The sequence below is a fragment of the Heliangelus exortis genome, chromosome 2 (assembly GCF_036169615.1).
Source record: "Heliangelus exortis chromosome 2, bHelExo1.hap1, whole genome shotgun sequence".
NCBI classification, from domain to species: domain Eukaryota; kingdom Metazoa; phylum Chordata; class Aves; order Apodiformes; family Trochilidae; genus Heliangelus; species Heliangelus exortis.
Genome location: NC_092423.1, coordinates 107,278,199 through 107,292,871, shown reverse-complemented (window position 1 = coordinate 107,292,871; position 14,673 = coordinate 107,278,199). Strand labels below are relative to the sequence as shown.

General features: G+C 36.7%; 2 long non-coding RNA genes across 3 annotated transcripts in view; both read left to right on the top strand.

Annotated features, from left to right (window-relative positions):
* Positions 1-14,673, top strand: part of LOC139793156 (uncharacterized) — a 569,166-nt gene that overhangs the window by 104,875 nt on the left and 449,618 nt on the right. The window lies entirely within an intron of this gene.
* On the top strand, positions 7,583-14,065 carry LOC139793759 (uncharacterized). Of its 2 annotated transcripts, XR_011724781.1 has the most exons (4): positions 7,583-7,698; positions 8,357-8,494; positions 12,642-12,796; positions 13,791-14,065. It is a non-coding gene; the product is annotated as an uncharacterized lncRNA (long non-coding RNA). The 2 variants fall into 2 exon arrangements; XR_011724780.1 differs by lacking the exon at positions 13,791-14,065 and having other exon boundaries at positions 12,642-13,773.

Below are 14,673 nucleotides of genomic sequence, written 5' to 3'. Positions count from 1 at the left end.
GCATAATAGAGTTAATGAAAAGATGTAAGAAGTGTAAAAAAATTAGCGCAGAAATGGAGAATGAGACACAAGTCAGGGAGACAGGGAATTGTACATTTTGAAACCGATGAGATTATATTTTTTATAAACAGAAACTTTATTAATAGGTGTTAATAAAATTGAAATAACAGACTGTGTTTTCTGAATTTAATGCTACAGTCCTATTTACTTTGAAAAATACCAGTTCCACATGAGACAGATTTGCATAGTTAAATACAGCTAAATATATGACTAAGAGAACATACATAGAAACCAACCACTAGCAACAAAATCAAGAAACAGGGCAGATCCTGAAATTTTACTTTTATCTCATTCTTAGGCAAAATTCTTATGGAATATCTATCAGACTTGGCCTATAGAACAGAAGTCAAAAAGCATCTCTATTGTCCTTAAGTTTCAAAATTCACAAGACCATTTATCTGGCAATATGAGATAATTACTAACCAAATCCTATTTAAAAAAATTTTGCACTTCTCATGAGGATTTGTAACACTTTGGATAAAGTGGACATTTAGAAAACCTGGTAGACATGCCATAAACTGCATCTGTGTTTTGAAATGTCCTAATATACATGCTGATGTATAATGCAACAGGCATACCTTCATATACCAACTTCTAACCACTCTGTTGCATATGTGCAAGTAAGTTCAGTGTGCGTGGGTATGTTGATCTGCATATGTGAGTGTTAACATAAATGGACTACTATAGATTACAGTTACAATACCTTTTTTACTTGCCAAAATAAACAGATGTAGTGCAAATGTACAATAAAAATACTTATTTTCATGAGGGTCACAGGTGGATATTTCTGTTGTCTTGAAGGCTGTCTTTTTTAAGTATAGGACACCCTTCTCATAGGTGTTCTTTTTAAGCATAGCCAGATACACCTGAATAGATGGACAACAATCTGACCCTGAAGCACATCTACGAAATACAGTATTAGCCATATAAATGTTTAATATGTAACATTGCTTAATAAGAACTAAGTTCTTTAATATTGTTTCAAAGACAGAGTATAAATGACATTTTCCCATGGTAGCTATTCCTGTGGGGCTCTATCTCATGCCTGATCACTGAAGACAGTTAACCAAAAAAATTTCAACATACTGCATGTAGTCCTCTGATTTCAGTACTGGATAGAAGTATTTCTTCCCTTCCCTTGGTGAGTGAAGAACCTAAAGGCAACTTTTACTTCTTATCATGCAGGGAACAGGGAGTGTATGAGATGACTTTTGTATAAGAATATATGTCCCTTTTGGAGAAAGGTAAAAATTTAAGTGTATTAGAAAGCAAAGACTTATAACCAAGTATATAAAAAAATAAATGTTATAAAAAGCAACAATATAATAGTAGTCTGACTTCAATTTCTGAACTCCAGTGCTTCCTCTAAATGAAATGCAAGTGTGGGTTAACACGGAGAAAGAGATTATTTTCCCATTACATATTTTTCCCATTTTTTCTATAGATAAAAGGAAGTTCTAAATTTTGTGCTGTGCATAACATCTCCAACTACCTGGTTTACATTTATAGTAAAACTATTGTTTAATTTACAATATTGGATAATGTGACACTAGTGGGTCTTATTGCCTGTCCAATAAGATAGTTTATCCATCAAATACTCCTCAGCATTACACTGAAACTATAACCACTTGCCTATTCTAAAAATTAAATTCTATTAACACTTACAACTTCTTGTCTGTAAACTTTAATTTACAAATAACTGTAGCATGGTGGATACCCATAAGCTTAACATATTCACATTTCTCTAACAGTGAGAAGAGACAGAGTCAGGGCCTAGAGTTGTGTGTGACTAATTTCAAGGCACTTCAAAGTATTTTTCTTTCCTTTACTTTTGTTATCACCAGTCCTTTGAATGCCAAACACCAGTATTTTCAAAATTCATCAGTTCCTCTGTGACTTTCAGGTACTCTGGTCACATGTTCAAATAAATCCCCATTGATTTTTTATGGCAGCTAATGAAGGTGATGATGGGAAAAGCAGATATTTCAGCATGGCTTCTCTCTGTCACTAGGTACTTATGTTCTGCTAATATCTTATGCAGCTTTGTATGTTACACAACATAAGAATATTTGTTAAGTATATGTAAATAGATCTCTTGAATTCCCTAACCAAAAAATTGTTCTAATCTTGAAAAAATTCAATGATGTGGATAACAACTACCAGTAATCAAAATGACTGACAGTTTAGCATGTGAAGAAGTGCTTTCACAAGAAGAGGACCAGAGTGTGCTTGAATTTAAATTACATTAATATTCATGGCATATAATATAAAAAAGTGTAAATTATAAAATGGACTATGTATGAGCTTGCATGTGTACAGGCTTGCAGCTTGTGTGAAATGTCAACAAACTTATTTCCATACCATAGAGCTTGCTCCTTGCAATAAAACAACTTCACCTTACTGTGATTCTTCTAACTATTCACTGACACTGGAATAATATTTTAAAGCAAGAAGGTAGTATGTACAAGCATGTCACTATAGAATGTATCTTCTTATTAGACAGTAAAATCCATATTTTTTTCACATTAGATTTTCTACATAAAGTCTTCACTCTTGCCTCTCAACAATAAACTCACAGAATACCGAAGAAATTTCAGTTGTCCAAAACTTTAATGAATTTTTATTATACATTGGCAGAAAGAAACCCAACCTAAGGTTTTTTATTTTTATTTCTTTAATTTGTGAATTCTTTAAGGACATAAATATCAGATAAACTGTCTTGTAATGATGGATTCAATACATAAAACCCAGTTGCCGAGCACCTTTCTTTCAACAAAAGGAATATATAACAAATGGGGATTTGCTGACTACAGGAAAATTTTTCTAAAACTCCTTTGCTATTTACATTGCAATTTAAAAATGCAAATAAATAGGAAGAAAGTAACAACCAGTCTTTGATCTCAGACCAACTTCAATCGAGTACAGTCCCAGCAATGTGGTTTGTTAGAGTAAAACAGGAATTATTACACTACATTTTCATCTTACTCTTAAAAAAAAAAAAAAAAAAGTTTTAGGAACATGAATGTCATTCAAAGGCATCAACCTATCATAGATTTTAAGTCAGAAGGGACAATTATCTCACAAAGGCCAAGACCTGTAATCTGCATTAAGCCCATAAATACTATTTCAAAGATGATAGTGCCAAATAATCTGTAATTCAAAAGCATGGAAGGTTCTGGCTATTAGGACTAGGGCACTCAGAGTGCTTTAACCACTAAGCTCCTTCCTGACTCCTTACATTGCCCATTCCTGTCGAAATAGGGCCCAGCCTCAGTAGAAAAGGCAGCTCCACCCCAATTAACCTGATATTTAGGGCAGTTGCAGAAGAAATAAAAAAATATGGTCTTGATTCTGCTAAGGGTGAGCAAGGTATTGATCTAGGATCCTCTACCATTTTAGTTAAGTACGTGACTTCTGGCCTTGGTCTTCTGCTGTGGGCACTGTGTGTACTCAGCCCTGCTCAGGTCTTCCTTTGAGCAGCACCAGCTCTAAAGTTCATCTTGGCATGATGGACTTGGCAGTGCTGGAAAAGAACAAGCTCAATAGTCATCTATCAAAGTCAGACTAGTAAAAATTGATAAATTCAAAGTCCTTTGTCCTTAGATATATTATAGATCAACATTAATGGTTCAAACACTCCACGGCAAATTCTTTTAGTACCTTTGATACAAGAGCGAAAAATATTCCCTTGTAAAAATTGAAGTTGTTTGTCAACTTTGAAAGGTAGAGTATCACTTCAGAAGGTGTATGCTTCTTGAAATCTATTACACCATCAGCAACTTTAGCTATGGCTTGTTATAAATATTTTGATCTGTTTTCTTGGTGTCCAATAATAATAATAATAATTTGTAATTTTGTTTTCAGAAATACTGAATATGAAAGCCAAGCTTGTTTGGTTTTTTGTTTGTTTTTTTGTTTGTTTTAATGCTGTAGAAATAGAAAGCTCTCATGAGGACATGCAAAATTAATAATTTTAGCTCTCAAATTATTTTCAAGACACTAATATTTTCGGAATATTACAAGTAAGCCACTTAATTTGCAAGCATAAACTAAATGTATTCGGAGAAAGCTGACAATTAATTACCTATTAATATGATAAAAAATAAGTCAGAGGTTTGCATTATACTGATATACTGATATATATATTGATACATATTATATTGAAATAATATAGAGAAAATCATGTACTTTTTCTTCATCACCCGCTTATCATGAGGCACAATACCACACTGATTTGTGTAGGTACAGTTCCTGGTGTCATAATTACAACATAAAAATTTAAAAATTCTGTAGATATAATAATGGACAATAGCAAGACTAATAATATTGCCTTATCTTTTTTGAAAAAAAGACTTACCAAGTGTATTTAATCTGCTTTTCTTCCTTATTGTTCTATCTCTAGTATAAATATGCTCTTTTAATATCAAACACTTCCAAATGGCTACATTTTTCTTACAAATAGCTATATTTGTTTAGAGTTGGATTTTGGGAAAAGTGCAGGTTTTGTTTTTTTTTTTTTTTTTTTTGTTAGGAGAAAAAATTTTGAAGCTTTTTTTTTTTTTTGCAATGGAAAGCTACTCAGTGATGAAAAGTTGAGAGGTATATGTTCTCTTCAGCATCAGATTTAAACTATTCCCTTCCTATATATATGCTAAAATGGATGTGTAATTTTTCCTTTCACTGAAAGGTAATTTATAATTTAATACAAGAAGAAACTATACTTAAGCAAAAGCATCAAAATATGCATGAATATTATAATGACACCTAATGGAACATGTATACATACTAAACATAGAAGACTTTTTCCAAAAAATTGGTAATGGAAAGTCTGACTTCTGCACTGAAGCATATTACTGCCAAGTGCTACTGCACTGATGGAAGACACGAAGCCATGGACCCTGGTTGCTGTGCACAAGCAGAATTGTTTATTGTGTGGTTTGTTACACTTACATAGTATCCCAGTATCTATCTATCTTTACACCTCAAAATGCTCTTTCTAACATAAAACCTCATCCACCCGTTACCAGTGGAGGCACCCGGTACCAGGACATAACATTGTCCAGATGGCAAATTCCTTAAGTTATTTACAGCTCTTTGTTCTTATTCAGGGTCAGTGAATGCCAGGGAATCCACAGCACTCCCCTAACCCACACAGGCCTTCTCCTCTGCTGTTCTCCTACACTGCATAACACAGAACTTTAAAATTATGACACTGTGTGGAAATAAAAAAAAAAAAAAAAAAAAAAGAGAAGTTGTTTTCAAATGTAGCTTCTGTTATAATCCTGATCTTTAAGCATATGTGTTCACCTTCCTCCTGCAATTTAAACCATGGAAATAGTTTATAATGTTGAAGGTATTTTTATGTATAGCTGGCATTTCACAGTTCTGATTTTATCTCGTTTGTGATAATACTATGAAAGCTGATGCTGTTGCAGGAATTTGATTTACCTAATTTATTTGTCTTAATTAATGTTTTTTATTAAAAAACAAATGGAGTTAATTTTCAGACAGATATGTCTGAATATTAGTTTTTTGATGGGGGAAACAAGATAATGACCCAAGGATGTGAAAGATGAGCCAAGGAAGTTAAAGCTAGGAGAGTTATATAAATGAAGTATGCATTGAGACAGTTTTAAAATTTTTTTTTCACTCTTCATAACTATAGAAGTCAAAATTATAAATACTTTGCTCTTATTTTTCATATTACCATTACTTGATTAATATTTTGATGATGACCCGTAAACATTTCGGTTGGATATTGATATGATTGCTCTGGGAGAAACCCAAGTGTATTACAGGTGTTTGGGAATTTCCCACAAATATTCTAGTTGCACCTTGAAGGAAGGACTTTCCTGATTATGGTAGGTAATCACTCAGTTGAAAACATTAATCACTGGAAATGTGGCATCCCTCAGAGATCTGCTTTTGACCCATTACTGTGCATTGCACAGGAAGTCTCTTCTAAACGTTACTTCTAAGTGCCATAAATACCAGCAATAGAAGTTTCATCTTTTTCTGGAGGAATACTTTACCGTCGGTCTGCATCAGAATCAGCCTGGAAAACAGGGAAACTTGGCAGCTCTGCCTTCTGACAGCTCGTGTAGAAGGCAAGCCCTTAAAACTCTTAGTGGTGCAGACTGTGTTCATGTGCAAGCAGGGTCTCTTGAAAGCAGTTGGTGCTGTTCTTGCCCCACAGCTTTGTCTCCATCACCACCAGCTGTGTGGCAGCTCTGCTGCCTCCCAAAGCAGCGCCAGCCACCGAAGGCTCTCTGGTTGGAAAAAAACCCCCATCTCCTCTTGTACACCCCTGCAAAAAACGGGCATGGTTCATGTACACAGAAATTACTTGCTCGGAAAGAAAAAAAAGACAACTTTAACCACAACACTTAAGCGAACTCCATGTAGATTGTTTTCCACTCACACCAAGTATTTTGCTGTTTTAGCTATTATCATTGCCCACATTCAGAAGTAATTGCTCACAATGCTTTGAGGTTCCAGTGAAAAATCTCCCAGCTGGGTGAGGTTCAGCTTTCTCACCAAACTGGCATGACTGAGCTTGCCTTGCTGAACTCATCAGAAACGATATCACTTGCTGCAATTTTCTTAAATTGGTTCAAAACACCTCTTCACCAATCGAAAGTATTCACACACAATATATCTCAGAGTTTTAAAATGAGGAATTTTAGAATGCATTTGAATAAATGGTGCTGTACACTTACAAAATGTTGTCAAGGTGTTCTGCTGTTAAGGAGTTTACTTTTCACCACTCCATATTTGCCCAGTTCTAGTAAGTGAGACAACAGGTTCACTTGCATCCATGTACCTGAAGTATGTGGGGAGTTTGGCACTGTCATGTGACTAAACTTCTCATGAAAATTGAGGAAAACATGAGAAAACCCATCTAGTATAACTTCTTCTTTTGTGTTTTTGTTTTGGTTTTGGTTTTGCTTTGTCTGTGTTTACCTAGCCAAATTCATAAGAAGGTCTGCACGTACCAGATCAGGGTACAGACCCTTGAATTTGCCTTCTACAGACAAGTTTAACTTGAATTTTGTTTTCCTCAGGGTCTACTTACCTGCTTACAGACTGGAAACTGCTTAGGTCTAAATCAGTTGGGCTGCTGAATAATTCACAGCCACTGCGTTGGTCTAATTTCATGGTGCCCCGTTAGAGGAATTCAACTCACTTGTAATTTACAAAGGGGCAAAAAGGTAGGTGCTGCCATGAGGCCAGTAGTTTTATATCAGCTGACAACAGCACAAGCTGATGAAGGAAAGTGGGCCTCCCCATTCCAGTTATAACAAAGCTCCAGGAGCCTATAGTCAACACACTGGAGGGAAGTGCTGACAGTCTCTTGAGCTCTACCACCAACACTAAGCCACATTTTTGTTCCCCCCCTTGTTTGGAAGAGGAAAGGGGCTTGAGTTTTGGCACGGAGTTGTCCACATCTTCTCTTTGCTGGACACACACTGGGATTCTTCTGGAGCTTCTCTCCAGCCTGTGAATACCACTCCCAAATGAGGAGAGGTGCTGGCTACTGGGTGAGGTGAGGCACTCCTGCCTGCCCCAGGGCTGAGACTTCATTAGCCAAACACTCCCTGCTCAGCGACAGCTCATTAGTAAGGAAAGGAGGCAAGGGTAAGAATGAAAAAAGCTTAAGACACTCCTCTACCTTACATGTTACCTTTTTTTCTTTGGTTACCCTCTTTTTTTTCCTATCTCTGTTTCTCCGTTTTTGTGAATCATCCTCTTAGCTTATGCTGCAACATTCCTCAAAGTAGCATTTATTTCCTCTCCAGCACTAAAAATGAAACTTTTTTTTTTTTTTAAAGCTGTCTTTTCAATGTATCTTTATTTTTCTTTGGTTTAGTTTCCCTGCTTTGTAATTATTGTAATATTCCCATATACTTTGCTTTATTATTTTCTTATTTCATTATTTTCTTTTACTTGACCAATCTTGTTACCCAATTTTCTCCACTCATTCTTTTCCTCCCCTTTCTGAATTTCTTTCCCATCTTTCAATTAATTTCTTCCCTCTTTTACTCTTGTTATCCTTCCTCTGATTCCTCGGTAGTAATTTTTTCATTATTCTCAAGCAGTCTCCTTTATGGCTTGCTCAGCCTTTCAGGCCCTGGGGATGGGAAGGGAGAGGACTGGGAGGAGAGAAAATGAGGAAGGAGGCTGACTTGAATCCACTGTCATCCTACAGGAAAAAAAATGCTATCTTTGCAAAGTCTGTAAACACAGTTTGACTGACTCACTGTACACCACACCGAGTAGCAACCTCCTTTCCTAGGATAATGAGAGCCTTGGAGGAACGGTGGTTCCCTGAAGAATGAAAACATGAAAGAGGACTTCCCCAAAGCCATTGGGTGGAGCACGAAGGATGTGGAAAGACTGGAGGGCTGGAGAGTAAAGATGATGATAGATAAAGGTGAGGAATTCAAGCACCATGAATATCAACAATTGAATAAGTTGATATAAATGTTTTGGCCTCCATTGACCATCAGCTGGTGAGGCTGGTGGAGCCCATTGTTTTCTTTCTGTAAGTCTGAATAAGTCCAAAGCATTAATAAAATACTGAATGCCAGTTTCAAGGTATTCGATGACATTTTAAGTTATTCATGAATTACTTTTACTGAGAGGTTAGGAAGCATTTCTACTCTTTTTAAAGGTACTGGCAATGAGATTTCAATTTCAATATCAGTACATTTGCCTCAATAGATTTTATTCAGCTTATTTGCATACTGAATATCTAAATCGGTATACGATAGCCAGTCAAAATGTGTATATTAGAAACACAGTTCATATAAGTTTAACTGGAAAAAGGACCTTTTTATTCTTAAATGTCTGAGATATAAAATTTTTTACTGTATACACAGGTTTAGTTTTTATGTGCAAACAAATGGTGAAATGTATTTTCCACATACTGTATAAAACACTTGAGTAATGCTGGTAGGTTACTTCTGGGATCTCTACTTGTATGTAAAACTTCATCTATCTATGCCAATAATGTCTGATTTCTGTATTTGTCATTATCTTTTTTCCTTCCTTGTTTCAGTGGTTTAATAAATCCAATTGGATATTATGGATTACTCACCCATATTTTCTTTCCTTTCTTATTTCATGCATTCTGATTAGCATATTTTCATTGCAACTCCCTATAATGGAAAATTATGAAAAATGTCTTCCCCTGTAAGCCGTTTTCTTATATTATCATAAGAAAGCATGTGTGACAGGGTTGTACTTTTCATCTTTTTGTTTTTATTTAGTCTCATAAAAAGGGAGCATAGTCATAAAGCTAGATGAAAGCACACCTTGCATTTACTTTGCAAAGATATAAATTTCTTTAAAAAGCTCCAAGAAGCAGAGTCAGGCCCATAAGCAGGACTGCCATGACCACATTTCAGGTTCTGAGATGCACCAAAAATGTTGGTTTATGATATAGCTTGAAATATGAGGGACCAACACTTTGTTCCTATGTATAGATTAATTCTTTACACAAGAACTCAAGAACAAGCTTCAAGGTGGAGGAAAACCCAGGAAGCTTTTTGCTGTTATGAACAGCTGATGCCATCTACACAGCTGTGCACCCTCATAATGCAGATCTCTGTCTGCTGGATCTACATATGCCAATGGGAGAGATACATGTTGGTAATATTACAGATAGTTATGATATTCTGATATAATGTGAACTCAGGTCTGCTTAACCTTCACATAATTAGTGAAAGCTCTATTTTATTCTGTGGTAGTCAACAATGCAATAATGTACCAAAGATAAAAGCCTCTTAAAGTCATTTGCCCATAGCAACACAATGAAGAAGGAAATTAAAACCATATTATATCTTAAATAAGATGTTCATTCTTTTGAATATCAGACAAAAGTAAAAATCAAATGAAAGAGAGAAAAGAAAAGATACAGGAACCAAAATTATTACAAGAAAGGGTATAACTTAATTAGACTAGAAAGTATTTTGGTTTTGCAGCCATCTTCCTTTATAATCTCAAAAACCATCTAAACTAATAAATGTTAAACGTGTGCCGAAACTAATGTACGTGTATCAACTTGCCTGTGCTTACAAATGAAATAATTTAAACAGAACATGGCAAGGGAATTATAAAAATAAAGAAACAACCACACCTATCCTTATAAAGCATGTAAAACTGAATAACATGAAAGAGCATGAGTGAGCAAAACAAAATCATATGTGCGTGTGTATAAGCTACTTAAGATGGTGATACTAAATGAATGTATCACTAATGCAGGGTGGATGAGGTGGACCTGGTCAGCTTCCTCTTCCCATGACAGAAGAAGATCTGAACAACACAATATTTAAAGAAGCTTTTCATCTGTTAATTGCTCTGTTATTGCCAGAGTTTTACGACTTCTTGAGAGTGCAAGCCATACTGCTGAGATTTTAAAGGGAAAATCCTCATGGCATTAAAATGATAAAATCTGGAGATTTTAATGTGGTGTGCTCTCAGGATGAAGACATTCAAAGGATTATTGCTGGGGTTACAGTTTTATCCCACATGTACTCTACACATCGTAGAAATCACAAAAGGTCCTCTTTCCGTAGCCACCAAACCAGAACATCATAACAAAAATTCATAGAACTTGATACTGTGCTCAGCAGGAACTGCTTTTCTTCACCAATGTGAAAACATCAGCTAGGGACTCAGATACCTAATTCCAAATTCAAAGTTTTGTCCTAGTACTGCAGGGCAGTTTTTAATTTCTTTTCATGCTAGGCCCACATTTGCAAATTTTGTTTGACCATTAGAAAATAAATGGGAAAAAAACAACCCAGTGTAAGCAATCTGGAAGTAATATGCAAAGTACAATATGTGAGATTATTTAAAATATCCTTCTAACCTCTATCCTTAAGTAAATACTTTGTAATTTGAAAACAGCTTTCAGTAGGGTAACAATTCTATGTATATTATAGCACATATAGTGAGACTTGGGAATGCTATAACATCAAGCTGAGAACTCCAACCACATCCTGAAGGAAATTAAAATCTTCCCACCTTCCTTCTTTCTGTTGTCATCCCTGATCTGATTTCCACTGGATGGGAACTTGTGCACATGGACAACCCTTTGTATGCCAAGATGCTGCTCCATATTTCTCCATTTGGGTAAGCTGAAGGCCAAGGATACAGGAAACTCTGCAGCCACCCAAGCTCACCAGTTAAATGCATCCATAGGTGTTATCGATGGCTGCAGGACTGCATGATGAGTTTTATTCAACAACACAGAGAATGTGCCAAAATTATGCCAAGCATAAAAATGTTTCTTCTTTCTTCAGTTGCTTTTACAAGTTTCAGTTGAGGTTAGCTTGTTTTGTGTCATATGGTCAATCTCCATTCAGTATTCAGAGAACTTAAATAGAAAGAACAGTTACAGTATCAGATATTTTGACCTTTTATCCATCACAGGTCAACTGCTTTACCATTAGACCTAGTAATTTGTTCTTGATTAATACTTAAGCATCCTTTTGGTCTTAAGAAGTAATTATTCTGAAAAGTGTCTGATCTTGGTTTAACATCTTCAGGAGAATCACCCTGTACTTCCCTCCCTCTTTTTATTTTTTAACATGCTGAACTTTTAAAATCTTTCACAGCGTAGAGTATCTACCAGGTTTGGAAAAAAAAATTCAGCCAGGTGGTCTTTTGGCAGTCAGAGGAGCTCAAAGACAAGCAAATTGATTTCTAACTTCTGAATAGAGAAGAAAATTATTTTTCTGGTTTTCATTTTCCTAGTTCAATTGAGTGGATGCTTTGTATCAAAACATGCAGGGCTAGGATGACAAGGTAAAATGGTAGAAAATATTTAAAGCATTTAAAAATTCAAAATTTCATTTAAATGTTCAAGTGATACTTCTGTGTCGTAGTCTCAAGTATTTGATGGAAGCAGAGAACAGATGCTACTTCATGAGAAAGACCATTTTCTGACAGTACTTCACTGCTCCTACATGAAATGATAGATGAAATGAGAAGGGGAAAATTGAAGTTTGTGTCAGCCTGAAGGAGAGAAGGCTCTGGTGAGACCTTGTATCAGTCTTCCAGGTCTTCAGAAGGGGACTGTATCAGTCTTCAGAAGGGGACCTACAGGAAAGCTGGAGGAAGACTTTTTACAAGGGTGTGTAACACTAGGATGAGGGGGAATGGTTTCAAACAGAAAGAGGGTAGATTTGTATTAGATATAAGGAAGAAATTCTTCCCTGTCAGAGTGGTGAGATATTGGCACAGGTTGCCCAGGGAAGTTGTGGATGTCCCCTCCCTGGAAGTGTTCAAGGACAGATTGGATGGGGCTTGGAGCAACCTTGTATAGTGGGAGATGCCTGTGCCTGTGACAGTAAGGGTTGGAACTAGATGATCTTTAAGGTCCCTTCCAACTGAAACCATTTTGTGACTCTATGATTCTTTAAGACTCAAGTACTTTGTTCTAGTACTGTTCTCACCAGAAGTAAATCTTCCGGGTTTTTTTTCCCAAGTCTCTCCATATCTGAGGGTGATAATAATCATTCTTTGGTGACTCCTTGCGCTGTAAACTTGTGTTCACTTGCTGCTTCTTCTAGAATTCCTCCATTAGGACATGAAAAAGTCCAAGATACTCAGCACCTTCCAAGCCATCACCTTTGCTTCTAAGACCTGCCTTCAGCAATCCCACATGCCCGAGACCAAAGGGAAAGTCTGGAGCCAGGAAACCTTACCCTCAGTGAAGGAGGGTCAGGTGAGGGAACACTTAGATTTGTGGGACTGAGTGCTAAGGGAGCTAGTTGATGACTTTGAAAAGGCACTCTTGATTATCTTTTAAAAGTGGCTATTGTGGGAAGTTCCTGAGGCCTGGAGGAAAGCAAATTTCACTCCTATCTTCAAGAACACCAAGGAGGATCCAGGGAACTACAGGCATGTCACACTCACCTCAACCCCAAGGAAGATGACTTACCATATAATCCTGGAAGCCATTTCCAAACATATTAGAAGATGACTGGTGGTAATCAGTATGGATTTCTGAAAGAGACATCCTGCCTGACCAATCTGATAATCTCCTATGAAGAAGTGACTAGCTTGATGGACAAGGGAAAGAAACAACCAGCAGATGTTGTTTGCTTTGACATTAGCAAGGCTTTTGACACTTCCCTATAATGTCCTCAGACAAAATATTGAAGCATGGGCTAGGTAAGTAGACAGTGGGATTTACTGGAAACTGACTCAACTGCTGGGCTCAAAGGTCTGCAAACATCTACACAAAGTCCAACTCAAGGCCAGGCATTACTGGATTACCTCAGGAGTCAACACTGAGTCTGATACTGTTAAACATCTTCATTACTGACCTGGGCAATGGAACAGAGTGTGTACACTTATAAAGTTTGCAAGTGGCACAAAACTGTGAGGAGTAGATGATACACATGAGGGTCAAGCCACCATCCAGAGAGACTTTGACAGGCTGCAGAAATGTGCCAGGGGGCCTAGAGTCTAGCAAAGGGCCACAAAGATGGTTAATGGCTGGGAGCATGTGACATGCAATCAGAGGCTGAGAAAGCAGTGACTTTTGAGCCTGAAAAAGTCTCAGGTGGGATGTGCATAAATGCCACATGACACAAAGAAAGGAATTGGAGCCAGGCACTTCTCAATGGTATGATGAGGGGCAACAAAACTGAAACACAGGAAATTTCACTTAAATGAAAGAAATTTTTTTTTTTTTTTTTTTTTTTTTTTTTTAGTGTGGAGCAGTCAAGTGCTGGCACAGGTTGCCCAGAAAGTTTGTGGAGTCTCCATTCCTGGAAATTTTCTAAATCCAGCTGCACATATTCCTGAGCAACCTGCTCCAGTGGACCCTGCTCTGAGTAGAGGGGTTGGATAAGATGATCTCTAGATATGCTTTCGTCTCTCAGACATTCCATGATTTTGTGGATCTATAAATCATCACTTGGTAGTATTACATTGTGAGGTGCATCTTAGCCAAGTTTTTTCAATAAATAAGCAACTTTTATTTTAATGCAATTTATTTTCTTATAATCAAAATGTAGCACAAGTTGAAGAAAACTTTAAGTCTCCAGGATAATTTCCTTAGCCTTTATTAACTGACAATTTCCTTCAGATATCACAAGTAATTTTATAATGGCATTTCAGCCCTGGAAGAAATTGTTACAGGAATGCAGGGGGCAGTGCAAAAAAGACCATTTTAGGGCCAGAATAAATAATAGGACAGCAATAAAGAAGTTTTAAAGCTGGGTACAAGATACTTCCATGGAAAGTGACAGGGAAAATAGGAGTGATAAATAACTAAAAAGCAAAAATGGAAGTAAAGATGTAATTTTATGTGCTGGTTTTTCTCCCAAATAAGGAAAGACAGAATGGCCTAATTTTGTGCCTTTTAATATCAACCAAAGAGCTGAGTACCCTCAGCCAGGCCAGTAGTGACTGACAGGAGAGAGGAGCATCTCCCAAAAGAGAGTCCCCTCATCACCAAAACTGTTTGCAGAGGGCCCATCTCACCCTACAGAATAGTGAGGGAACTTGGGAGACTTCATTCATAACTTAATGTGACTTCAGGAACTAAAGTGCAGAAGAAAGACTCTTGGCCAGGCTTTCAAAGCAATATGC